A 27,568-nucleotide genomic window follows, 5' to 3' on the forward strand; every position below is an offset into this window, starting at 1 on the left:
GCCCTCGTCTGGCTGCATGTCTCTTCTTTCCTTTTCTCTCACTCTCCTGCTTCCTGCCTCTTATCTTCCAATTCCTCCATCTCACTCCTGCAGCCCAACACTACTTTTTATTCTTCCTTCCCTTTCTCCTGCTCCCTTCGCTTTCTCCCTCTGTCCCATATCTTTCTTCCCGACTTGTCTCTTGCAGACTTTGGGCCAAACTGGCCCCAAGTCTGGGCATGCTTTGACAAGTTTTCAGAGGCCTGGCTGGTGGCAGCAGGGACACCAGGCAGTGACAGGCCCGGGGCTGACAGGCTCCCCATCCCCTAGGGGGCGCCTGGCTGCCACACCCAGCTGCCATAGAACCTTTGTCACAATGCCCGCTACCGTGGCGAGGATGCGGTGGCTCTGCAGGTGACAGGGACACTGCAGGACTTGGTGTCAGCTCAGCAATTTCTCACTTCCCCTAAGAAGCGGAATTCTGCAAATTGCTGCCTTTGCTCTTGAAAGGATGTCATCAGGTGGGTGTTTTGGTGTCATACACTGAAAACAGAGCAGAAACTGTGATATATTCCCATGATATGCATGGTCCCTGCCCCAAAGCACCATGACTCAGCCTAAGGAGATCTGCAGCTTATTTTTTTGTACTGGCAGAAGATTGTGGAAGTACAGTATAAAAACCATCCTTATGGAGAGATCTTCGTATTTTAGGCTTAGTCTAAGAGTCTCAAGTAGCTGGGGTTTTTGCTTGGGCCTAATCCATACGGTCTTGTGGCTTTCCTCCTAGTCTGAAGACGAATGTGCTAGAAACTATAAAGCAAAAACATGTCCTGCAGCCTAGCCTTGCCTTGCCTGTCCTTGCCTGTCCTAGCCTTGCCTTATGTCCTTCTCATCCTGTTCTCTGTCCCATCCTCTCTCACTAAGCCCTCGTCTGGCTGCATGTCTCTTCTTTTCTTTTCTCTCACTCTCCTGCTTCCTGCCTCTTTTCTTGCAATTCCTCCATCTCACTCCTGCAGCCCAACACTACTTTTTATTCTTCCTTCCCTTTCTCCTGCTCCCTTCGCTTTCTCCCTCTGTCCCATATCTTTCTTCCCGACTTGTCTCTTGCAGACTTTGGGCCAAACTGGCCCCAAGTCTGGGCATGGTTTGACAAGTTTTCAGAGGCCTGGCTGGTGGCAGCAGGGACACCAGGCAGTGACAGGCCCGGGGCTGACAGGCTCCCCATCCCCTAGGGGGCGCCTGGCTGCCACACCCAGCTGACATAGAACCTTTGTCACAATGCCCGCTACCGTGGCGAGGATGCGGTGGCTCTGCAGGTGACAGGGACACTGCAGGACTTGGTGTCAGCTCAGCAATTTCTCACTTCCCCTAAGAAGCAGAATTCTGCAAATTGCTGCCTTTGCTCTTGAAAGGATGTCATCAGGTGGGTGTTTTGGTGTCATACACTGAAAACAGAGCAGAAACTGTGAAATATTCCCCTGATATGCATGGTCCCTGCCCCAAAGCACCATGACTCAGCCTAAGGAGATCTGCAGCTTATTTTTTTATACTGCCAGCAGATTGTGAAAGTACAGTATAAAAACCATCCTTATGGAGAGATCTTGATATTTTAGGCTTAGTCTAAGTGTCTCAAGTGGCTGGGGTTTTTTGCTTGGGCCTAATCCATACAGTCTTATGGCTTTCATCCTAGTCTGAAGACGAATGTGCTAGAAACTATAAAGCAAAAACATGTCCTGCAGCCTAGCCTTGCCTTGCCTGTCCTTGCCTGTCCTAGCCTTGCCTTATGTCCTTCTCATCCTGTTCTCTGTCCCATCCTCTCTCACTAAGCCCTCGTCTGGCTGCATGTCTCTTCTTTCCTTTTCTCTCACTCTCCTGCTTCCTGCCTCTTTTCTTGCAATTCCTCCATCTCACTCCTGCAGCCCAACACTACTTTTTATTCTTCCTTCCCTTTCTCCTGCTCCCTTCGCTTTCTCCCTCTGTCCCATATCTTTCTTCCCGACTTGTCTCTTGCAGACTTTGGGCCAAACTGGCCCCAAGTCTGGGCATGGTTTGACAAGTTTTCAGAGGCCTGGCTGGTGGCAGCAGGGACACCAGGCAGTGACAGGCCCGGGGCTGACAGGCTCCCCATCCCCTAGGGGGCGCCTGGCTGCCACACCCAGCTGACATAGAACCTTTGTCACAATGCCCGCTACCGTGGCGAGGATGCGGTGGCTCTGCAGGTGACAGGGACACTGCAGGACTTGGTGTCAGCTCAGCAATTTCTCACTTCCCCTAAGAAGCGGAATTCTGCAAATTGCTGCCTTTGCTCTTGAAAGGATGTCATCAGGTGCGTGTTTTGGTGTCATACACTGAAAACAGAGCAGAAACTGTGAAATATACCCCTGATATGCATGGTCCCTGCCCCAAAGCACCATGACTCAGCCTAAGGAGATCTGCAGCTTATTTTTTTATACTGCCAGCAGATTGTGGAAGTACAGTATAAAAACCATCCTTATGGAGAGATCTTGGTATTTTAGGCTTAGTCTAAGAGTCTCAAGTAGCTGGGGTTTTTGCTTGGGCCTAATCCATACGGTCTTGTGGCTTTCCTCCTAGTCTGAAGACGATTGTGCTAGAAACTATAAAGCAAAAACATGTCCTGCAGCCTAGCCTTGCCTTGCCTGTCCTTGCCTGTCCTAGCCTTGCCTTATGTCCTTCTCATCCTGTTCTCTGTCCCATCCTCTCTCACTAAGCCCTCGTCTGGCTGCATGTCTCTTCTTTCCTTTTCTCTCACTCTCCTGCTTCCTGCCTCTTATCTTGCAATTCCTCCATCTCACTCCTGCAGCCCAACACTACTTTTTATTCTTCCTTCCCTTTCTCCTGCTCCCTTTGCTTTCTCCCTCTGTCCCATATCTTTCTTCCCGACTTGTCTCTTGCAGACTTTGGGCCAAACTGGCCCCAAGTCTGGGCATGCTTTGACAAGTTTTCAGAGGCCTGGCTGGTGGCAGCAGGGACACCAGGCAGTGACAGGCCCGGGGCTGACAGGCTCCCCATCCCCTAGGGGGCGCCTGGCTGCCACACCCAGCTGACATAGAACCTTTGTCACAATGCCCGCTACCGTGGCGAGGATGCGGTGGCTCTGCAGGTGACAGGGACACTGCAGGACTTGGTGTCAGCTCAGCAATTTCTCACTTCCCCTAAGAAGCGGGATTCTGCCAATTGCTGCCTTTGCTCTTGAAAGGATGTCATCAGGTGGGTGTTTTGGTGTCATACACTGAAAACAGAGCAGAAACTGTGATATATTCCCATGATATGCATGGTCCCTGCCCCAAAGCACCATGACTCAGCCTAAGGAGATCTGCAGCTTATTTTTTTGTACTGGCAGAAGATTGTGGAAGTACAGTATAAAAACCATCCTTATGGAGAGATCTTCGTATTTTAGGCTTAGTCTAAGAGTCTCAAGTAGCTGGGGTTTTTGCTTGGGCCTAATCCATACGGTCTTGTGGCTTTCCTCCTCGTCTGAAGACGAATGTGCTATAAACTATAAAGCAAAAACATGTCCTGCAGCCTAGCCTTGCCTTGCCTGTCCTTGCCTGTCCTAGCCTTGCCTTATGTCCTTCTCATCCTGTTCTCTGTCCCATCCTTTCTCACGAACCCCTTGTCTGGCTGCATGTCTCTTCTTTCCTTTTCTCTCACTCTCCTGCTTCCTGCCTCTTTTCTTGCAATTCCTCCATCTCACTCCTGCAGCCCAACACTACTTTTTATTCTTCCTTCCCTTTCTCCTGCTCCCTTCGCTTTCTCCCTCTGTCCCATATCTTTCTTCCCGACTTGTCTCTTGCAGACTTTGGGCCAAACTGGCCCCAAGTCTGGGCATGCTTTGACAAGTTTTCAGAGGCCTGGCTGGTGGCAGCAGGGACACCAGGCAGTGACAGGCCCGGGGCTGACAGGCTCCCCATCCCCTAGGGGGCGCCTGGCTGCCACACCCAGCTGCCATAGAACCTTTGTCACAATGCCCGCTACCGTGGCGAGGATGCGGTGGCTCTGCAGGTGACAGGGACACTGCAGGACTTGGTGTCAGCTCAGCAATTTCTCACTTCCCCTAAGAAGCGGAATTCTGCAAATTGCTGCCTTTGCTCTTGAAAGGATGTCATCAGGTGGGTGTTTTGGTGTCATACAATGAAAACAGAGCAGAAACTGTGAAATATTCCCATGATATGCATGGTCCCTGCCCCAAAGCACCATGACTCAGCCTAAGGAGATCTGCAGCTTATTTTTTTGTACTGCCAGCAGATTGTGGAAGTACAGTATAAAAACCATCCTTATGGAGAGATCGTGGTTTTTTAGGCTTAGTCTAAGTGTCTCAAGTATCTGGGGTATTTGCTTGGGCCTAATCCATACGGTCTTATGGCTTTCCTCCTAGTCTGAAGACGAATGTGCTAGAAACTATAAAGCAAAAACATGTCCTGCAGCCTAGCCTTGCCTTGCCTGTCCTTGCCTGTCCTAGCCTTGCCTTATGTCCTTCTCATCCTGTTTTCTGTCCCATCCTCTCTCACTAACCCCTTGTCTGGCTGCATGTCTCTTCTTTCCTTTTCTCTCACTCTCCTGCTTCCTGCCTCTTTTCTTGCAATTCCTCCATCTCACTCCTGCAGCCCAACACTACTTTTTATTCTTCCTTCCCTTTCTCCTGCTCCCTTCGCTTTCTCCCTCTGTCCCATATCTTTCTTCCCGACTTGTCTCTTGCAGACTTTGGGCCAAACTGGCCCCAAGTCTGGGCATGCTTTGACAAGTTTTCAGAGGCCTGGCTGGTGGCAGCAGGGACACCAGGCAGTGACAGGCCCGGGGCTGACAGGCTCCCCATCCCCTAGGGGGCGCCTGGCTGCCACACCCAGCTGCCATAGAACCTTTGTCACAATGCCCGCTACCGTGGCGAGGATGCGGTGGCTCTGCAGGTGACAGGGACACTGCAGGACTTGGTGTCAGCTCAGCAATTTCTCACTTCCCCTAAGAAGCGGAATTGTGCAAATTGCTGCCTTTGCTCTTGAAAGGATGTCATCAGGTGGGTGTTTTGGTGTCATACACTGAAAACAGAGCAGAAACTGTGAAATATTCCCATGATATGCATGGTCCCTGCCCCAAAGCACCATGACTCAGCCTAAGGAGATCTGCAGCTTATTTTTTTGTACTGCCAGCAGATTGTGGAAGTACAGTATAAAAACCATCCTTATGGAGAGATCTTGATATTTTAGGCTTAGTCTAAGGGTCTCAAGTAGCTGGGGTTTTTGCTTGGGCCTAATCCATACGGTCTTGTGGCTTTCCTCCTAGTCTGAAGACGAATGTGCTATAAACTACAAAGCAAAAACATGTCCTGCAGCCTAGCCTTGCCTTGCCTGTCCTTGCCTGTCCTAGCCTTGCCTTATGTCCTTCTCATCCTGTTCTCTGTCCCATCCTCTCTCACTAAGCCCTCGTCTGGCTGCATGTCTCTTCTTTCCTTTTCTCTCACTCTCCTGCTTCCTGCCTCTTTTCTTGCAATTCCTCCATCTCACTCCTGCAGCCCAACACTACTTTTTATTCTTCCTTCCCTTTCTCCTGCTCCCTTTGCTTTCTCCCTCTGTCCCATATCTTTCTTCCCGACTTGTCTCTTGCAGACTTTGGGCCAAACTGGCCCCAAGTCTGGTCATGGTTTGACAAGTTTTCAGAGGCCTGGCTGGTGGCAGCAGGGACACCAGGCAGTGACAGGCCCGGGGCTGACAGGCTCCCCATCCCCTAGGGGGCGCCTGGCTGCCACACCCAGCTGCCATAGAACCTTTGTCACAATGCCCGCTACCGTGGCGAGGATGCGGTGGCTCTGCAGGTGACAGGGACACTGCAGGACTTGGCGTCAGCTCAGCAATTTCTCACTTCCCCTAAGAAGCGGAATTGTGCAAATTGCTGCCTTTGCTCTTGAAAGGATGTCATCAGGTGGGTGTTTTGGTGTCATACAATGAAAACAGAGCAGAAACTGTGAAATATTCCCATGATATGCATGGTCCCTGCCCCAAAGCACCATGACTCAGCCTAAGAAGATCTGCAGCTTATTTTTTTGTACTGCCAGCAGATTGTGGAAGTACAGTATAAAAACCATCCTTATGGAGAGATCTTGATATTTTAGGCTTAGTCTAAGTGTCTCAAGTAGCTGGGGTTTTTGCTTGGGCCTAATCCATACGGTCTTGTGGCTTTCCTCCTAGTCTGAAGACGAATGTGCTAGAAACTATAAAGCAAAAACATGTCCTGCAGCCTAGCCTTGCCTTGCCTGTCCTTGCCTGTCCTAGCCTTGCCTTATGTCCTTCTCATCCTGTTCTCTGTCCCATCCACTCTCACTAAGCCCTCGTCTGGCTGCATGTCTCTTCTTTTCTCTCACTCTCTGCTTCCTGCCTCTTTTCTTGCAATTCCTCCATCTCACTCCTGCAGCCCAACACTACTTTTTATTCTTCCTTCCCTTTCTCCTGCTCCCTTCGCTTTCTCCCTCTGTCCCATATCTTTCTTCCCGACTTGTCTCTTGCAGACTTTGGGCCAAACTGGCCCCAAGTCTGGGCATGGTTTGACAAGTTTTCAGAGGCCTGGCTGGTGGCAGCAGGGACACCAGGCAGTGACAGGCCCGGGGCTGACAGGCTCCCCATCCCCTAGGGGGCGCCTGGCTGCCACACCCAGCTGCCATAGAACCTTTGTCACAATGCCCGCTACCGTGGCGAGGATGCGGTGGCTCTGCAGGTGACAGGGACACTGCAGGACTTGTCGTCAGCTCAGCAATTTCTCACTTCCCCTAAGAAGCGGAATTGTGCAAATTGCTGCCTTTGCTCTTGAAAGGATGTCATCAGGTGGGTGTTTTGGTGTCATACACTTAAAACAGAGCAGAAACTGTGAAATATTCCCATGATATGCATGGTCCCTGCCCCAAAGCACCATGACTCAGCCTAAGGAGATCTGCAGCTTATTTTTTTGTACTGCCAGCAGATTGTGGAAGTACAGTATAAAAACCATCCTTATGGAGAGATCTTGATATTTTAGGCTTAGTCTAAGTGTCTCAAGTAGCTGGGGTTTTTGCTTGGGCCTAATCCATACGGTCTTATGGCTTTCATCCTAGTCTGAAGACGAATGTGCAGGAAACTATAAAGCAAAAACATGTCCTGCAGCCTAGCCTTGCCTTGCCTGTCCTTGCCTGTCCTAGCCTTGCCTTATGTCCTTCTCATCCTGTTCTCTGTCCCATCCACTCTCACTAAGCCCTCGTCTGGCTGCATGTCTCTTCTTTTCTCTCACTCTCCTGCTTCCTGCCTCTTTTCTTGCAATTCCTCCATCTCACTCCTGCAGCCCAACACTACTTTTTATTCTTCCTTCCCTTTCTCCTGCTCCCTTCGCTTTCTCCCTCTGTCCCATATCTTTCTTCCCGACTTGTCTCTTACAGACTTTGGGCCAAACTGGCCCCAAGTCTGGGCATGCTTTGACAAGTTTTCAGAGGCCTGGCTGGTGGCAGCAGGGGCACCAGGCAGTGACAGGCCCGGGGCTGACAGGCTCCCCATCCCCTAGGGGGCGCCTGGCTGCCACACCCAGCTGACATAGAACCTTTGTCACAATGCCCGCTACCGTGGCGAGGATGCGGTGGCTCTGCAGGTGACAGGGACACTGCAGGACTTGGCGTCAGCTCAGCAATTTCTCACTTCCCCTAAGAAGCGGAATTCTGCAAATTGCTGCCTTTGCTCTTGAAAGGATGTCATCAGGTGGGTGTTTTGGTGTCATACAATGAAAACAGAGCAGAAACTGTGAAATATTCCCATGATATGCATGGTCCCTGCCCCAAAGCACCATGACTCAGCCTAAGGAGATCTGCAGCTTATTTTTTTGTACTGCCAGCAGATTGTGGAAGTACAGTATAAAAACCATCCTTATGGAGAGATCTTGATATTTTAGGCTTAGTCTAAGTGTCTCAAGTAGCTGGGGTTTTTGCTTGGGCCTAATCCATACGGTCTTGTGGCTTTCCTCCTAGTCTGAAGACGAATGTGCTAGAAACTATCAAGCAAAAACATGTCCTGCAGCCTAGCCTTGCCTTGCCTGTCCTTGCCTGTCCTAGCCTTGCCTTATGTCCTTCTCATCCTGTTCTCTGTCCCATCCTCTCTCACTAACCCCTTGTCTGGCTGCATGTCTCTTCTTTCCTTTTCTCTCACTCTCCTGCTTCCTGCCTCTTTTCTTGCAATTCCTCGATCTCACTCCTGCAGCCCAACACTACTTTTTATTCTTCCTTCCCTTTCTCCTGCTCCCTTTGCTTTCTTCCTCTGTCCCATATCTTTCTTCCCGACTTGTCTCTTGCAGACTTTGGGCCAAACTGGCCCCAAGTCTGGGCATGGTTTGACAAGTTTTCAGAGGCCTGGCTGGTGGCAGCAGGGACACCAGGCAGTGACAGGCCCGGGGCTGACAGGCTCCCCATCCCCTAGGGGGCGCCTGGCTGCCACACCCAGCTGCCATAGAACCTTTGTCACAATGCCCGCTACCGTGGCGAGGATGCGGTGGCTCTGCAGGTGACAGGGACACTGCAGGACTTGGTGTCAGCTCAGCAATTTCTCACTTCCCCTAAGAAGCGGAATTCTGCAAATTGCTGCCTTTGCTCTTGAAAGGATGTCATCAGGTGGGTGTTTTGGTGTCATACACTGAAAACAGAGCAGAAACTGTGAAATATTCCCATGATATGCATGGTCCCTGCCCCAAAGCACCATGACTCAGCCTAAGGAGATCTGCAGCTTATTTTTTTGTACTGCCAGCAGATTGTGGAAGTACAGTATAAAAACCATCCTTATGGAGAGATCTTGATATTTTAGGCTTAGTCTAAGTGTCTCAAGTATCTGGGGTTTTTGCTTGGGCCTAATCCATACGGTCTTGTGGCTTTCCTCCTAGTCTGAAGACGAATGTGCTAGAAACTATAAAGCAAAAACATGTCCTGCAGCCTAGCCTTGCCTTGCCTGTCCTTGCCTGTCCTAGCCTTGCCTTATGTCCTTCTCATCCTGTTCTCTGTCCCATCCTCTCTCACTAACCCTCGTCTGGCTGCATGTCTCTTCTTTCCTTTTCTCTCACTCTCCTGCTTCCTGCCTCTTTTCTTGCAATTCCTCCATCTCACTCCTGCAGCCCAACACTACTTTTTATTCTTCCTTCCCTTTCTCCTGCTCCCTTTGCTTTCTTCCTCTGTCCCATATCTTTCTTCCCGACTTGTCTCTTGCAGACTTTGGGCCAAACTGGCCCCAAGTCTGGGCATGCTTTGACAAGTTTTCAGAGGCCTGGCTGGTGGCAGCAGGGACACCAGGCAGTGACAGGCCCGGGGCTGACAGGCTCCCCATCCCCTAGGGGGCGCCTGGCTGCCACACCCAGCTGACATAGAACCTTTGTCACAATGCCCGCTACCGTGGCGAGGATGCGGTGGCTCTGCAGGTGACAGGGACACTGCAGGACTTGGTGTCAGCTCAGCAATTTCTCACTTCCCCTAAGAAGCGGAATTCTGCAAATTGCTGCCTTTGCTCTTGAAAGGATGTCATCAGGTGGGTGTTTTGGTGTCATACACTGAAAACGCAGCAGAAACTGTGAAATATTCCCATGATATGCATGGTCCCTGCCCCAAAGCACCATGACTCAGCCTAAGGAGATCTGCAGCTTATTTTTCTGTACTGCCAGCAGATTGTGGAAGTACAGTATAAAAACCATCCTTATGGAGAGATCTTCGTATTTTAGGCTTAGTCTAAGAGTCTCAAGTAGCTGGGGTTTTTGCTTGGGCCTAATCCATACGGTCTTGTGGCTTTCCTCCTCGTCTGAAGACGAATGTGCTAGAAACTATAAAGCAAAAACATGTCCTGCAGCCTAGCCTTGCCTTGCCTGTCCTTGCCTGTCCTAGCCTTGCCTTATGTCCTTCTCATCCTGTTCTCTGTCCCATCCTTTCTCACGAAACCCTTGTCTGGCTGCATGTCTCTTCTTTCCTTTTCTCTCACTCTCCTGCTTCCTGCCTCTTTTCTTGCAATTCCTCCATCTCACTCCTGCAGCCCAACACTACTTTTTATTCTTCCTTCCCTTTCTCCTGCTCCCTTCGCTTTCTCCCTCTGTCCCATATCTTTCTTCCCGACTTGTCTCTTGCAGACTTTGGGCCAAACTGGCCCCAAGTCTGGGCATGGTTTGACAAGTTTTCAGAGGCCTGGCTGGTGGCAGCAGGGACACCAGGCAGTGACAGGCCCGGGGCTGACAGGCTCCCCATCCCCTAGGGGGCGCCTGGCTGCCACACCCAGCTGCCATAGAACCTTTGTCACAATGCCCGCTACCGTGGCGAGGATGCGGTGGCTCTGCAGGTGACAGGGACACTGCAGGACTTGGTGTCAGCTCAGCAATTTCTCACTTCCCCTAAGAAGCGGAATTGTGCAAATTGCTGCCTTTGCTCTTGAAAGGATGTCATCAGGTGGGTGTTTTGGTGTCATACAATGAAAACAGAGCAGAAACTGTGAAATATTCCCATGATATGCATGGTCCCTGCCCCAAAGCACCATGACTCAGCCTAAGGAGATCTGCAGCTTATTTTTTTGTACTGCCAGCAGATTGTGGAAGTACAGTATAAAAACCATCCTTATGGAGAGATCTTGATATTTTAGGCTTAGTCTAAGTGTCTCAAGTAGCTGGGGTTTTTGCTTGGGCCTAATCCATACGGTTTTATGGCTTTCATCCTAGTCTGAAGACGAATGTGCAGGAAACTATAAAGCAAAAACATGTCCTGCAGCCTAGCCTTGCCTTGCCTGTCCTTGCCTGTCCTAGCCTTGCCTTATGTCCTTCTCATCCTGTTCTCTGTCCCATCCTCTCTCACTAAGCCCTCGTCTGGCTGCATGTCTCTTCTTTCCTTTTCTCTCACTCTCCTGCTTCCTGCCTCTTTTCTTGCAATTCCTCCATCTCACTCCTGCAGCCCAACACTACTTTTTATTCTTCCTTCCCTTTCTCCTGCTCCCTTCGCTTTCTCCCTCTGTCCCATATCTTTCTTCCCGACTTGTCTCTTGCAGACTTTGGGCCAAACTGGCCCCAAGTCTGGGCATGGTTTGACAAGTTTTCAGAGGCCTGGCTGGTGGCAGCAGGGACACCAGGCAGTGACAGGCCCGGGGCTGACAGGCTCCCCATCCCCTAGGGGGCGCCTGGCTGCCACACCCAGCTGACATAGAACCTTTGTCACAATGCCCGCTACCGTGGCGAGGATGCGGTGGCTCTGCAGGTGACAGGGACACTGCAGGACTTGGTGTCAGCTCAGCAATTTCTCACTTCCCCTAAGAAGTGGAATTGTGCAAATTGCTGCCTTTGCTCTTGAAAGGATGTCATCAGGTGGGTGTTTTGGTGTCATACACTGAAAACAGAGCAGAAACTGTGAAATATTCCCCTGATATGCATGGTCCCTGCCCCAAAGCACCATGACTCAGCCTAAGGAGATCTGCAGCTTATTTTTTTATACTGCCAGCAGATTGTGGAAGTACAGTATAAAAACCATCCTTATGGAGAGATCTTGGTATTTTAGGCTTAGTCTAAGAGTCTCAAGTAGCTGGGGTTTTTGCTTGGGCCTAATCCATACGGTCTTGTGGCTTTCCTCCTAGTCTGAAGACGAATGTGCTAGAAACTATAAAGCAAAAACATGTCCTGCAGCCTAGCCTTGCCTTGCCTGTCCTTGCCTGTCCTAGCCTTGCCTTATGTCCTTCTCATCCTGTTCTCTGTCCCATCCTCTCTCACTAAGCCCTCGTCTGGCTGCATGTCTCTTCTTTCCTTTTCTCTCACTCTCCTGCTTCCTGCCTCTTATCTTGCAATTCCTCCATCTCACTCCTGCAGCCCAACACTACTTTTTATTCTTCCTTCCCTTTCTCCTGCTCCCTTCGCTTTCTCCCTCTGTCCCATATCTTTCTTCCCGACTTGTCTCTTGCAGACTTTGGGCCAAACTGGCCCCAAGTCTGGGCATGCTTTGACAAGTTTTCAGAGGCCTGGCTGGTGGCAGCAGGGACACCAGGCAGTGACAGGCCCGGGGCTGACAGGCTCCCCATCCCCTAGGGGGCGCCTGGCTGCCACACCCAGCTGCCATAGAACCTTTGTCACAATGCCCGCTACCGTGGCGAGGATGCGGTGGCTCTGCAGGTGACAGGGACACTGCAGGACTTGGTGTCAGCTCAGCAATTTCTCACTTCCCCTAAGAAGCGGAATTCTGCAAATTGCTGCCTTTGCTCTTGAAAGGATGTCATCAGGTGGGTGTTTTGGTGTCATACACTGAAAACAGAGCAGAAACTGTGATATATTCCCATGATATGCATGGTCCCTGCCCCAAAGCACCATGACTCAGCCTAAGGAGATCTGCAGCTTATTTTTTTGTACTGGCAGAAGATTGTGGAAGTACAGTATAAAAACCATCCTTATGGAGAGATCTTCGTATTTTAGGCTTAGTCTAAGAGTCTCAAGTAGCTGGGGTTTTTGCTTGGGCCTAATCCATACGGTCTTGTGGCTTTCCTCCTAGTCTGAAGACGAATGTGCTAGAAACTATAAAGCAAAAACATGTCCTGCAGCCTAGCCTTGCCTTGCCTGTCCTTGCCTGTCCTAGCCTTGCCTTATGTCCTTCTCATCCTGTTCTCTGTCCCATCCTCTCTCACTAAGCCCTCGTCTGGCTGCATGTCTCTTCTTTTCTTTTCTCTCACTCTCCTGCTTCCTGCCTCTTTTCTTGCAATTCCTCCATCTCACTCCTGCAGCCCAACACTACTTTTTATTCTTCCTTCCCTTTCTCCTGCTCCCTTCGCTTTCTCCCTCTGTCCCATATCTTTCTTCCCGACTTGTCTCTTGCAGACTTTGGGCCAAACTGGCCCCAAGTCTGGGCATGGTTTGACAAGTTTTCAGAGGCCTGGCTGGTGGCAGCAGGGACACCAGGCAGTGACAGGCCCGGGGCTGACAGGCTCCCCATCCCCTAGGGGGCGCCTGGCTGCCACACCCAGCTGACATAGAACCTTTGTCACAATGCCCGCTACCGTGGCGAGGATGCGGTGGCTCTGCAGGTGACAGGGACACTGCAGGACTTGGTGTCAGCTCAGCAATTTCTCACTTCCCCTAAGAAGCAGAATTCTGCAAATTGCTGCCTTTGCTCTTGAAAGGATGTCATCAGGTGGGTGTTTTGGTGTCATACACTGAAAACAGAGCAGAAACTGTGAAATATTCCCCTGATATGCATGGTCCCTGCCCCAAAGCACCATGACTCAGCCTAAGGAGATCTGCAGCTTATTTTTTTATACTGCCAGCAGATTGTGAAAGTACAGTATAAAAACCATCCTTATGGAGAGATCTTGATATTTTAGGCTTAGTCTAAGTGTCTCAAGTGGCTGGGGTTTTTGCTTGGGCCTAATCCATACAGTCTTATGGCTTTCATCCTAGTCTGAAGACGAATGTGCTAGAAACTATAAAGCAAAAACATGTCCTGCAGCCTAGCCTTGCCTTGCCTGTCCTTGCCTGTCCTAGCCTTGCCTTATGTCCTTCTCATCCTGTTCTCTGTCCCATCCTCTCTCACTAAGCCCTCGTCTGGCTGCATGTCTCTTCTTTCCTTTTCTCTCACTCTCCTGCTTCCTGCCTCTTTTCTTGCAATTCCTCCATCTCACTCCTGCAGCCCAACACTACTTTTTATTCTTCCTTCCCTTTCTCCTGCTCCCTTCGCTTTCTCCCTCTGTCCCATATCTTTCTTCCCGACTTGTCTCTTGCAGACTTTGGGCCAAACTGGCCCCAAGTCTGGGCATGGTTTGACAAGTTTTCAGAGGCCTGGCTGGTGGCAGCAGGGACACCAGGCAGTGACAGGCCCGGGGCTGACAGGCTCCCCATCCCCTAGGGGGCGCCTGGCTGCCACACCCAGCTGACATAGAACCTTTGTCACAATGCCCGCTACCGTGGCGAGGATGCGGTGGCTCTGCAGGTGACAGGGACACTGCAGGACTTGGTGTCAGCTCAGCAATTTCTCACTTCCCCTAAGAAGCGGAATTCTGCAAATTGCTGCCTTTGCTCTTGAAAGGATGTCATCAGGTGCGTGTTTTGGTGTCATACACTGAAAACAGAGCAGAAACTGTGAAATATACCCCTGATATGCATGGTCCCTGCCCCAAAGCACCATGACTCAGCCTAAGGAGATCTGCAGCTTATTTTTTTATACTGCCAGCAGATTGTGGAAGTACAGTATAAAAACCATCCTTATGGAGAGATCTTGGTATTTTAGGCTTAGTCTAAGAGTCTCAAGTAGCTGGGGTTTTTGCTTGGGCCTAATCCATACGGTCTTGTGGCTTTCCTCCTAGTCTGAAGACGATTGTGCTAGAAACTATAAAGCAAAAACATGTCCTGCAGCCTAGCCTTGCCTTGCCTGTCCTTGCCTGTCCTAGCCTTGCCTTATGTCCTTCTCATCCTGTTCTCTGTCCCATCCTCTCTCACTAAGCCCTCGTCTGGCTGCATGTCTCTTCTTTCCTTTTCTCTCACTCTCCTGCTTCCTGCCTCTTATCTTGCAATTCCTCCATCTCACTCCTGCAGCCCAACACTACTTTTTATTCTTCCTTCCCTTTCTCCTGCTCCCTTCGCTTTCTCCCTCTGTCCCATATCTTTCTTCCCGACTTGTCTCTTGCAGACTTTGGGCCAAACTGGCCCCAAGTCTGGGCATGCTTTGACAAGTTTTCAGAGGCCTGGCTGGTGGCAGCAGGGACACCAGGCAGTGACAGGCCCGGGGCTGACAGGCTCCCCATCCCCTAGGGGGCGCCTGGCTGCCACACCCAGCTGCCATAGAACCTTTGTCACAATGCCCGCTACCGTGGCGAGGATGCGGTGGCTCTGCAGGTGACAGGGACACTGCAGGACTTGGTGTCAGCTCAGCAATTTCTCACTTCCCCTAAGAAGCGGGATTCTGCCAATTGCTGCCTTTGCTCTTGAAAGGATGTCATCAGGTGGGTGTTTTGGTGTCATACACTGAAAACAGAGCAGAAACTGTGATATATTCCCATGATATGCATGGTCCCTGCCCCAAAGCACCATGACTCAGCCTAAGGAGATCTGCAGCTTATTTTTTTGTACTGGCAGAAGATTGTGGAAGTACAGTATAAAAACCATCCTTATGGAGAGATCTTCGTATTTTAGGCTTAGTCTAAGAGTCTCAAGTAGCTGGGGTTTTTGCTTGGGCCTAATCCATACGGTCTTGTGGCTTTCCTCCTCGTCTGAAGACGAATGTGCTATAAACTATAAAGCAAAAACATGTCCTGCAGCCTAGCCTTGCCTTGCCTGTCCTTGCCTGTCCTAGCCTTGCCTTATGTCCTTCTCATCCTGTTCTCTGTCCCATCCTTTCTCACGAACCCCTTGTCTGGCTGCATGTCTCTTCTTTCCTTTTCTCTCACTCTCCTGCTTCCTGCCTCTTTTCTGGCAATTCCTCCATCTCACTCCTGCAGCCCAACACTACTTTTTATTCTTCCTTCCCTTTCTCCTGCTCCCTTCGCTTTCTCCCTCTGTCCCATATCTTTCTTCCCGACTTGTCTCTTGCAGACTTTGGGCCAAACTGGCCCCAAGTCTGGGCATGGTTTGACAAGTTTTCAGAGGCCTGGCTGGTGGCAGCAGGGACACCAGGCAGTGACAGGCCCGGGGCTGACAGGCTCCCCATCCCCTAGGGGGCGCCTGGCTGCCACACCCAGCTGCCATAGAACCTTTGTCACAATGCCCGCTACCGTGGCGAGGATGCGGTGGCTCTGCAGGTGACAGGGACACTGCAGGACTTGGTGTCAGCTCAGCAATTTCTCACTTCCCCTAAGAAGCAGAATTCTGCAAATTGCTGCCTTTGCTCTTGAAAGGATGTCATCAGGTGGGTGTTTTGGTGTCATACACTGAAAACAGAGCAGAAACTGTGAAATATTCCCCTGATATGCATGGTCCCTGCCCCAAAGCACCATGACTCAGCCTAAGGAGATCTGCAGCTTATTTTTTTATACTGCCAGCAGATTGTGGAAGTACAGTATAAAAACCATCCTTATGGAGAGATCTTGGTATTTTAGGCTTAGTCTAAGAGTCTCAAGTAGCTGGGGTTTTTGCTTGGGCCTAATCCATACGGTCTTGTGGCTTTCCTCCTAGTCTGAAGACGATTGTGCTATAAACTATAAAGCAAAAACATGTCCTGCAGCCTAGCCTTGCCTTGCCTGTCCTTGCCTGTCCTAGCCTTGCCTTATGTCCTTCTCATCCTGTTCTCTGTCCCATCCTCTCTCACTAACCCCTTGTCTGGCTGCATGTCTCTTCTTTCCTTTTCTCTCACTCTCCTGCTTCCTGCCTCTTTTCTTGCAATTCCTCCATCTCACTCCTGCAGCCCAACACTACTTTTTATTCTTCCTTCCCTTTCTCCTGCTCCCTTCGCTTTCTCCCTCTGTCCCATATCTTTCTTCCCGACTTGTCTCTTGCAGACTTTGGGCCAAACTGGCCCCAAGTCTGGGCATGGTTTGACAAGTTTTCAGAGGCCTGGCTGGTGGCAGCAGGGACACCAGGCAGTGACAGGCCCGGGGCTGACAGGCTCCCCATCCCCTAGGGGGCGCCTGGCTGCCACACCCAGCTGCCATAGAACCTTTGTCACAATGCCCGCTACCGTGGCGAGGATGCGGTGGCTCTGCAGGTGACAGGGACACTGCAGGACTTGGTGTCAGCTCAGCAATTTCTCACTTCCCCTAAGAAGCGGAATTGTGCAAATTGCTGCCTTTGCTCTTGAAAGGATGTCATCAGGTGGGTGTTTTGGTGTCATACAATGAAAACAGAGCAGAAACTGTGAAATATTCCCATGATATGCATGGTGCCTGCCCCAAAGCACCATGACTCAGCCTAAGGAGATCTGCAGCTTATTTTTTTGTACTGCCAGCAGATTGTGGAAGTACAGTATAAAAACCATCCTTATGGAGAGATCTTGGTATTTTAGGCTTAGTCTAAGAGTCTCAAGTAGCTGGGGTTTTTACTTGGGCCTAATCCATACGGTGTTGTGGCTTTCCTTCACGTCTGAAGATGAATGTGCTAGAAACTATAAAGCAAAAACATGTCCTGCAGCCTAGCCTTGCCTTGCCTGTCCTTGCCTGTCCTAGCCTTGCCTTATGTCCTTCTCATCCTGTTCTCTCTCCCATCCTCTCTCACTAAGCCCTCGTCTGGCTGCATGTCTCTTCTTTTCTTTTCTCTCACTCTCCTGCTTCCTGCCTCTTTTCTTGCAATTCCTCCATCTCACTCCTGCAGCCCAACACTACTTTTTATTCTTCCTTCCCTTTCTCCTGCTCCCTTCGCTTTCTCCCTCTGTCCCATATCTTTCTTCCCGACTTGTCTCTTGCAGACTTTGGGCCAAACTGGCCCCAAAGCTGGGCATGGTTTGACAAGTTTTCAGAGGCCTGGCTGGTGGCAGCAGGGACACCAGGCAGTGACAGGCCCGGGGCTGACAGGCTCCCCATCCCCTAGGGGGCGCCTGGCTGCCACACCCAGCTGACATAGAACCTTTGTCACAATGCCCGCTACCGTGGCGAGGATGCGGTGGCTCTGCAGGTGACAGGGACACTGCAGGACTTGGTGTCAGCTCAGCAATTTCTCACTTCCCCTAAGAAGCGGAATTCTGCAAATTGCTGCCTTTGCTCTTGAAAGGATGTCATCAGGTGGGTGTTTTGGTGTCATACACTGAAAACAGAGCAGAAACTGTGAAATATTCCCATGATATGCATGGTCCCTGCCCCAAAGCACCATGACTCAGCCTAAGGAGATCTGCAGCTTATTTTTTTGTACTGCCAGCAGATTGTGGAAGTACAGTATAAAAACCATCCTTATGGAGAGATCTTGGTATTTTAGGCTTAGTCTAAGTGTCTCAAGTAGCTGGGGTTTTTGCTTGGGCCTAATCCATACGGTCTTGTGGCTTTCCTCCTAGTCTGAAGACGAATGTGCTAGAAACTATAAAGCAAAAACATGTCCTGCAGCCTAGCCTTGCCTTGCCTGTCCTTGCCTGTCCTAGCCTTGCCTTATGTCCTTCTCATCCTGTTCTCTGTCCCATCCTCTCTCACTAAGCCCTCGTCTGGCTGCATGTCTCTTCTTTCCTTTTCTATCACTCTCCTGCTTCCTGCCTCTTTTCTTGCAATTCCTCCATCTCACTCCTGCAGCCCAACACTACTTTTTATTCTTCCTTCCCTTTCTCCTGCTCCCTTCGCTTTCTCCCTCTGTCCCATATCTTTCTTCCTGACTTGTCTCTTGGAGACTTTGGGCCAAACTGGCCCCAAGTCTGGGCATGGTTTGACAAGTTTTCAGAGGCCTGGCTGGTGGCAGCAGGGACACCAGGCAGTGACAGGCCCGGGGCTGACAGGCTCCCCATCCCCTAGGGGGCGCCTGGCTGCCACACCCAGCTGACATAGAACCTTTGTCACAATGCCCGCTACCGTGGCGAGGATGCGGTGGCTCTGCAGGTGACAGGGACACTGCAGGACTTGGTGTCAGCTCAGCAATTTCTCACTTCCCCTAAGAAGCGGAATTCTGCAAATTGCTGCCTTTGCTCTTGAAAGGATGTCATCAGGTGGGTGTTTTGGTGTCATACAATGAAAACAGAGCAGAAACTGTGAAATATTCCCATGATATGCATGGTCCCTGCCCCAAAGCACCATGACTCAGCCTAAGGAGATCTGCAGCTTATTTTTTTGTACTGCCAGCAGATTGTGGAAGTACAGTATAAAAACCATCCTTATGGAGAGATCTTGGTATTTTAGGCTTAGTCTAAGAGTCTCAAGTAGCTGGGGTTTTTGCTTGGGCCTAATCCATACGGTCTTGTGGCTTTCCCCCTAGTCTGAAGACGAATGTGCTAGAAACTATAAAGCAAAAACATGTCCTGCAGCCTAGCCTTGCCTTGCCTGTCCTTGCCTGTCCTAGCCTTGCCTTATGTCCTTCTCATCCTGTTCTCTGTCCCATCCTCTCTCACTAAGCCCTCGTCTGGCTGCATGTCTCTTCTTTCCTTTTCTCTCACTCTCCTGCTTCCTGCCTCTTATCTTGCAATTCCTCCATCTCACTCCTGCAGCCCAACACTACTTTTTATTCTTCCTTCCCTTTCTCCTGCTCCCTTCGCTTTCTCCCTCTGTCCCATATCTTTCTTCCTGACTTGTCTCTTGCAGACTTTGGGCCAAACTGGCCCCAAGTCTGGGCATGCTTTGACAAGTTTTCAGAGGCCTGGCTGGTGGCAGCAGGGACACCAGGCAGTGACAGGCCCGGGGCTGACAGGCTCCCCATCCCCTAGGGGGCGCCTGGCTGCCACACCCAGCTGACATAGAACCTTTGTCACAATGCCCGCTACCGTGGCGAGGATGCGGTGGCTCTGCAGGTGACAGGGACACTGCAGGACTTGGTGTCAGCTCAGCAATTTCTCACTTCCCCTAAGAAGCGGAATTCTGCAAATTGCTGCCTTTGTTCTTGAAAGGATGTCATCAGGTGGGTGTTTTGGTGTCATACACTGAAAACAGAGCAGAAACTGTGAAATATTCCCATGATATGCATGGTCCCTGCCCCAAAGCACCATGACTCAGCCTAAGGAGATCTGCAGCTTATTTTTTTGTACGGCCAGCAGATTGTGGAAGTACAGTATAAAAACCATCCTTATGGAGAGATCTTGGTATTTTAGGCTTAGTCTAAGTGTCTCAAGTAGCTGGGGTTTTTGCTTGGGCCTAATCCATATGGTCTTATGGCTTTCCTCCTAGTCTGAAGACGAATGTGCTAGAAACTATAAAGCAAAAACATGTCCTGCAGCCTAGCCTTGCCTTGCCTGTCCTTGCCTGTCCTAGCCTTGCCTTATGTCCTTCTCATCCTGTTCTCTGTCCCATCCTCTCTCACTAACCCCTCGTCTGGCTGCATGTCTCTTCTTTCCTTTTCTCTCACTCTCCTGCTTCCTGCCTCTTTTCTTGCAATTCCTCCATCTCACTCCTGCAGCCCAACACTACTTTTTATTCTTCCTTCCCTTTCTCCTGCTCCCTTCGCTTTCTCCCTCTGTCCCATATCTTTCTTCCCGACTTGTCTCTTGCAGACTTTGGGCCAAACTGGCCCCAAGTCTGGGCATGCTTTGACAAGTTTTCAGAGGCCTGGCTGATGGCAGCAGGGACACCAGGCAGTGACAGGCCCGTGGCTGACAGGCTCCCCATCCCCTAGGGGGCGCCTGGCTGCCACACCCAGCTGACATAGAACCTTTGTCACAATGCCCGCTACCGTGGCGAGGATGCGGTGGCTCTGCAGGTGACAGGGACACTGCAGGACATGGTGTCAGCTCAGCAATTTTTCCGTTCCCCTAAGAAGCGGAATTCTGCAAATTGCTGCCTTTGCTCTTGAAAGGATGTCATCAGGTGGGTGTTTTGGTGTCATACACTGAAAACAGAGCAGAAACTGTGAAATATTCCCATGATATGCATGGTCCCTGCCCCAAAGCACCATGACTCAGCCTAAGGAGATCTGCAGCTTATTTTTTTGTACTGCCAGCAGATTGTGGAAGTACAGTATAAAAACCATCCTTATGGAGAGATCTTGGTATTTTAGGCTTAGTCTAAGAGTCTCAAGTAGCTGGGGTTTTTGCTTGGGCCTAATCCATACGGTCTTGTGGCTTTCCTCCTAGTCTGAAGACGAATGTGCTAGAAACTATAAAGCAAAAACATGTCCTGCAGCCTAGCCTTGCCTTGCCTGTCCTTGCCTGTCCTAGCCTTGCCTTATGTCCTCCTCATCCTGTTCTCTGTCCCATCCTCTCTCACTAACCCCTCGTCTGGCTGCATGTCTCTTCTTTCCTTTTCTCTCACTCTCCTGCTTCCTGCCTCTTTTCTTGCAATTCCTCCATCTCACTCCTGCAGCCCAACACTACTTTTTATTCTTCCTTCCCTTTCTCCTGCTCCCTTCGCTTTCTCCCTCTGTCCCATATCTTTCTTCCCGACTTGTCTCTTGCAGACTTTGGGCCAAACTGGCCCCAAGTCTGGGCATGCTTTGACAAGTTTTCAGAGGCCTGGCTGGTGGCAGCAGGGACACCAGGCAGTGACAGGCCCGGGGCTGACAGGCTCCCCATCCCCTAGGGGGCACCTGGCTGCCACACCCAGCTGATATAGAACCTTTGTCACAATGCCCGCTACCGTGGCGAGGATGCGGTGGCTCTGCAGGTGACAGGGACACTGCAGGACTTGGTGTCAGCTCAGCAATTTCTCACTTCCCCTAAGAAGCGGAATTCTGCAAATTGCTGCCTTAGCTCTTGAAAGGATGTCATCAGGTGGGTGTTTTGGTGTCATACACTGAAAACAGAGCAGAAACTGTGAAATATTCCCCTGATATGCATGGTCCCTGCCCCAAAGCACCATGACTCAGCCTAAGGAGATCTGCAGCTTATTTTTTTGTACTGCCAGCAGATTGTGGAAGTACAGTATAAAAACCATCCTTATGGAGAGATCTTGGTATTTTAGGCTTATTCTAAGTGTCTCAAGTAGCTGGGGTTTTTGCTTGGGCCTAATCCATATGGTCTTATGGCTTTCCTCCTAGTCTGAAGACGAATGTGCTAGAAACTATAAAGCAAAAACATGTCCTGCAGCCTAGCCTTGCCTTGCCTGTCCTTGCCTGTCCTAGCCTTGCCTTATGTCCTCCTCATCCTGTTCTCTGTCCCATCCTCTCTCACTAACCCCTCGTCTGGCTGCATGTCTCTTCTTTCCTTTTCTCTCACTCTCCTGCTTCCTGCCTCTTTTCTTGCAATTCCTCCATCGCACTCCTGCAGCCCAACACTACTTTTTATTCTTCCTTCCCTTTCTCCTGCTCCCTTCGCTTTCTCCCTCTGTCCCATATCTTTCTTCCCGACTTGTCTCTTGCAGACTTTGGGCCAAACTGGCCCCAAGTCTGGGCATGCTTTGACAAGTTTTCAGAGGCCTGGCTGGTGGCAGCAGGGACACCAGGCAGTGAGAGGCCCGGGGCTGACAGGCTCCCCATCCCCTAGGGGGCGCCTGGCTGCCACACCCAGCTGATATAGAACCTTCGTCACAATGCCCGCTACCGTGGCGAGGATGCGGTGGCTCTGCAGGTGACAGGGACACTGCAGGACTTGGTGTCAGCTCAGCAATTTTTCCGTTCCCCTAAGAAGCGGAATTCTGCAAATTGCTGCCTTTGCTCTTGAAAGGATGTCATCAGGTGGGTGTTTTGGTGTCATACACTGAAAACAGAGCAGAAACTGTGGAATATTCCCCTGATATGCATGGTCCCTGCCCCAAAGCACCATGACTCAGCCTAAGGAGATCTGCAGCTTATTTTTTTGTACTGCCAGCAGATTGTGGAAGTACAGTATAAAAACCATCCTTATGGAGAGATCTTGGTATTTTAGGCTTAGTCTAAGTGTCTCAAGTAGCCGGGGTTTTTGCGTGGGCCTAATCCATATGGTCTTGTGGCTTTCCTCCTCGTCTGAAGACGAATGTGCTAGAAACTATAAAGCAAAAACATGTCCTGCAGCCTAGCCTTGCCTTGCCTGTCCTTGCCTGTCCTAGCCTTGCCTTATGTCCTCCTCATCCTGTTCTCTGTCCCATCCTCTCTCACTAACCCCTCGTCTGGCTGCATGTCTCTTCTTTCCTTTTCTCTCACTCTCCTGCTTCCTGCCTCTTTTCTTGCAATTCCTCCATCTCACTCCTGCAGCCCAACACTACTTTTTATTCTTCCTTCCCTTTCTCCTGCTCCCTTCGCTTTCTCCCTCTGTCCCATATCTTTCTTCCCGACTTGTCTCTTGCAGACTTTGGGCCAAACTGGCCCCAAGTCTGGGCATGCTTTGACAAGTTTTCAGAGGCCTGGCTGGTGGCAGCAGGGACACCAGGCAGTGACAGGCCCGGGGCTGACAGGCTCCCCATCCCCTAGGGGGCGCCTGGCTGCCACACCCAGCTGACATAGAACCTTTGTCACAATGCCCGCTACCGTGGCGAGGATGCGGTGGCTCTGCAGGTGACAGGGACACTGCAGGACTTGGTGTCAGCTCAGCAATTTCTCACTTCCCCTAAGAAGCGGAATTCTGCAAATTGCTGCCTTTGCTCTTGAAAGGATGTCATCAGGTGGGTGTTTTGGTGTCATACACTGAAAACAGAGCAGAAACTGTGAAATATTCCCATGATATGCATGGTCCCTGCCCCAAAGCACCATGACTCAGCCTAAGGAGATCTGCAGCTTATTTTTTTGTACTGCCAGCAGATTGTGGAAGTACAGTATAAAAACCATCCTTATGGAGAGATCTTGGTATTTTAGGCTTAGTCTAAGTGTCTCAAGTAGCCGGGGTTTTTGCATGGGCCTAATCCATACGGTCTTGTGGCTTTCCTCCTAGTCTGAAGACGAATGTGCTAGAAACTATAAAGCAAAAACATGTCCTGCAGCCTAGCCTTGCCTTGCCTGTCCTTGCCTGTCCTAGCCTTGCCTTATGTCCTTCTCATCCTGTTCTCTGTCCCATCCTCTCTCACTAAGCCCTCGTCTGGCTGCATGTCTCTTCTTTCCTTTTCTCTCACTCTCCTGCTTCCTGCCTCTTTTCTTGCAATTCCTCCATCTCACTCCTGCAGCCCAACACTACTTTTTATTCTTCCTTCCCTTTCTCCTGCTCCCTTCGCTTTCTCCCTCTGTCCCATATCTTTCTTCCCGACTTGTCTCTTGCAGACTTTGGGCCAAACTGGCCCCAAGTGTGGGCATGCTTTGACAAGTTTTCAGAGGCCTGGCTGGTGGCAGCAGGGACACCAGGCAGTGACAGGCCCGGGGCTGACAGGCTCCCCATCCCCTAGGGGGGCCTGGCTGCCACACCCAGCTGCCATAGAAGCTTTGTCACAATGCCCGCTACCGTGGCGAGGATGCGGTGGCTCTGCAGGTGACAGGGACACTGCAGGACTTGGTGTCAGCTCAGCAATTTCTCACTTCCCCTAAGAAGCGGAATTCTGCAAATTGCTGCCTTTGCTCTTGAAAGGATGTCATCAGGTGGGTGTTTTGGTGTCATACACTGAAAACAGAGCAGAAACTGTGGAATATTCCCCTGATATGCATGGTCCCTGCCCCAAAGCACCATGACTCAGCCTAAGGAGATCTGCAGCTTATTTTTTTGTACTGCCAGCAGATTGTGGAAGTACAGTATAAAAACCATCCTTATGGAGAGATCTTGGTATTTTAGGCTTAGTCTAAGTGTCTCAAGTAGCCGGGGTTTTTGCGTGGGCCTAATCCATATGGTCTTGTGGCTTTCCTCCTCGTCTGAAGACGAATGTGCTAGAAACTATAAAGCAAAAACATGTCCTGCAGCCTAGCCTTGCCTTGCCTGTCCTTGCCTGTCCTAGCCTTGCCTTATGTCCTCCTCATCCTGTTCTCTGTCCCATCCTCTCTCACTAACCCCTCGTCTGGCTGCATGTCTCTTCTTTCCTTTTCTCTCACTCTCCTGCTTCCTGCCTCTTTTCTTGCAATTCCTCCATCTCACTCCTGCAGCCCAACACTACTTTTTATTCTTCCTTCCCTTTCTCCTGCTCCCTTCGCTTTCTCCCTCTGTCCCATATCTTTCTTCCCGACTTGTCTCTTGCAGACTTTGGGCCAAACTGGCCCCAAGTCTGGGCATGGTTTGACAAGTTTTCAGAGGCCTGGCTGGTGGCAGCAGGGACACCAGGCAGTGACAGGCCCGGGGCTGACAGGCTCCCCATCCCCTAGGGGGCGCCTGGCTGCCACACCCAGCTGACATAGAACCTTTGTCACAATGCCCGCTACCGTGGCGAGGATGCGGTGGCTCTGCAGGTGACAGGGACACTGCGGGACTTGGTGTCAGCTCAGCAATTTCTCACTTCCCCTAAGAAGCGGAATTCTGCAAATTGCTGCCTTTGCTCTTGAAAGGATGTCATCAGGTGGGTGTTTTGGTGTCATACACTGAAAACAGAGCAGAAACTGTGAAATATTCCCATGATATGCATGGTCCCTGCCCCAAAGCACCATGACTCAGCCTAAGGAGATCTGCAGCTTATTTTTTTGTACTGCCAGCAGATTGTGGAAGTACAGTATAAAAACCATCCTTATGGAGAGATCTTGGTATTTTAGGCTTAGTCTAAGTGTCTCAAGTAGCCGGGGTTTTTGCGTGGGCCTAATCCATACGGTCTTGTGGCTTTCCTCCTAGTCTGAAGACGAATGTGCTAGAAACTATAAAGCAAAAACATGTCCTGCAGCCTAGCCTTGCCTTGCCTGTCCTTGCCTGTCCTAGCCTTGCCTTATGTCCTTCTCATCCTGTTCTCTGTCCCATCCTCTCTCACTAAGCCCTCGTCTGGCTGCATGTCTCTTCTTTCCTTTTCTCTCACTCTCCTGCTTCCTGACTCTTTTCTTGCAATTCCTCCATCTCACTCCTGCAGCCCAACACTACTTTTTATTCTTCCTTCCCTTTCTCCTGCTCCCTTCGCTTTCTCCCTCTGTCCCATATCTTTCTTCCCGACTTGTCTCTTGCAGACTTTGGGCCAAACTGGCCCCAAGTCTGGGCATGCTTTGACAAGTTTTCAGAGGCCTGGCTGGTGGCAGCAGGGACACCAGGCAGTGACAGGCCCGGGGCTGACAGGCTCCCCATCCCCTAGGGGGCGCCTGGCTGCCACACCCAGCTGACATAGAACCTTTGTCACAATGCCCGCTACCGTGGCGAGGATGCGGTGGCTCTGCAGGTGACAGGGACACTGCAGGACTTGGTGTCAGCTCAGCAATTTCTCACTTCCCCTAAGAAGCGGAATTCTGCAAATTGCTGCCTTTGCTCTTGAAAGGATGTCATCAGGTGGGTGTTTTGGTGTCATACACTGAAAACAGAGCAGAAACTGTGAAATATTCCCCTGATATGCATGGTCCCTGCCCCAAAGCACCATGACTCAGCCTAAGGAGATCTGCAGCTTATTTTTTTGTACTGCCAGCAGATTGTGGAAGTACAGTATAAAAACCATCCTTATGGAGAGATCTTGGTATTTTAGGCTTAGTCTAAGTGTCTCAAGTAGCCGGGGTTTTTGCGTGGGCCTAATCCATACGGTCTTGTGGCTTTCCTCCTCGTCTGAAGACGAATGTGCTAGAAACTATAAAGCAAAAACATGTCCTGCAGCCTAGCCTTGCCTTGCCTGTCCTTGCCTGTCCTAGCCTTGCCTTATGTCCTCCTCATCCTGTTCTCTGTCCCATCCTCTCTCACTAAGCCCTCGTCTGGCTGCATGTCTCTTCTTTCCTTTTCTCTCACTCTCCTGCTTCCTGCCTCTTTTCTTGCAATTCCTCCATCTCACTCCTGCAGCCCAACACTACTTTTTATTCTTCCTTCCCTTTCTCCTGCTCCCTTCGCTTTCTCCCTCTGTCCCATATCTTTCTTCCCGACTTGTCTCTTGCAGACTTTGGGCCAAACTGGCCCCAAGTCTGGGCATGCTTTGACAAGTTTTCAGAGGCCTGGCTGGTGGCAGCAGGGACACCAGGCAGTGACAGGCCCGGGGCTGACAGGCTCCCCATCCCCTAGGGGGCGCCTGGCTGCCACACCCAGCTGACATAGAACCTTTGTCACAATGCCCGCTACCGTGGCGAGGATGCGGTGGCTCTGCAGGTGACAGGGACGCTGCAGGACTTGGTGTCAGCTCAGCAATTTCTCACTTCCCCTAAGAAGCGGAATTCTGCAAATTGCTGCCTTTGCTCTTGAAAGGATGTCATCAGGTGGGTGTTTTGGTGTCATACAATGAAAACAGAGCAGAAACTGTGAAATATTCCCATGATATGCATGGTCCCTGCCCCAAAGCACCATGACTCAGCCTAAGGAGATCTGCAGCTTATTTTTTTGTACTGCCAGCAGATTGTGGAAGTACAGTATAAAAACCATCCTTATGGAGAGATCTTGGTATTTTAGGCTTAGTCTAAGAGTCTCAAGTAGCTGGGGTTTTTGCTTGGGCCTAATCCATACGGTCCTGTGGCTTTCCTCCTAGTCTGAAGACGAATGTGCTAGAAACTATAAAGCAAAAACATGTCCTGCAGCCGAGCCTTGCCTTGCCTGTCCTTGCCTGTCCTAGCCTTGCCTTATGTCCTCCTCATCCTGTTCTCTGTCCCATCCTCTCTCACTAAGCCCTCGTCTGGCTGCATGTCTCTTCTTTCCTTTTCTCTCACTCTCCTGCTTCCTGCCTCTTTTCTTGCAATTCCTCCATCTCACTCCTGCAGCCCAACACTACTTTTTATTCTTCCTTCCCTTTCTCCTGCTCCCTTCGCTTTCTCCCTCTGTCCCATATCTTTCTTCCCGACTTGTCTCTTGCAGACTTTGGGCCAAACTGGCCCCAAGTCTGGGCATGGTTTGACAAGTTTTCAGAGGCCTGGCTGGTGGCAGCAGGGACACCAGGCAGTGACAGGCCCGGGGCTGACAGGCTCCCCATCCCCTAGGGGGCGCCTGGCTGCCACACCCAGCTGACATAGAACCTTTGTCACAATGCCCGCTACCGTGGCGAGGATGTGGTGGCTCTGCAGGTGACAGGGACACTGCAGGACTTGGTGTCAGCTCAGCAATTTCTCACTTCCCCTAAGAAGCGGAATTCTGCAAATTGCTGCCTTTGCTCTTGAAAGGATGTCATCAGGTGGGTGTTTTGGTGTCATA

Source organism: Columba livia, unplaced genomic scaffold (genome assembly GCF_036013475.1).
Source record: "Columba livia isolate bColLiv1 breed racing homer unplaced genomic scaffold, bColLiv1.pat.W.v2 Scaffold_102, whole genome shotgun sequence".
Lineage (NCBI taxonomy): Eukaryota > Metazoa > Chordata > Aves > Columbiformes > Columbidae > Columba > Columba livia.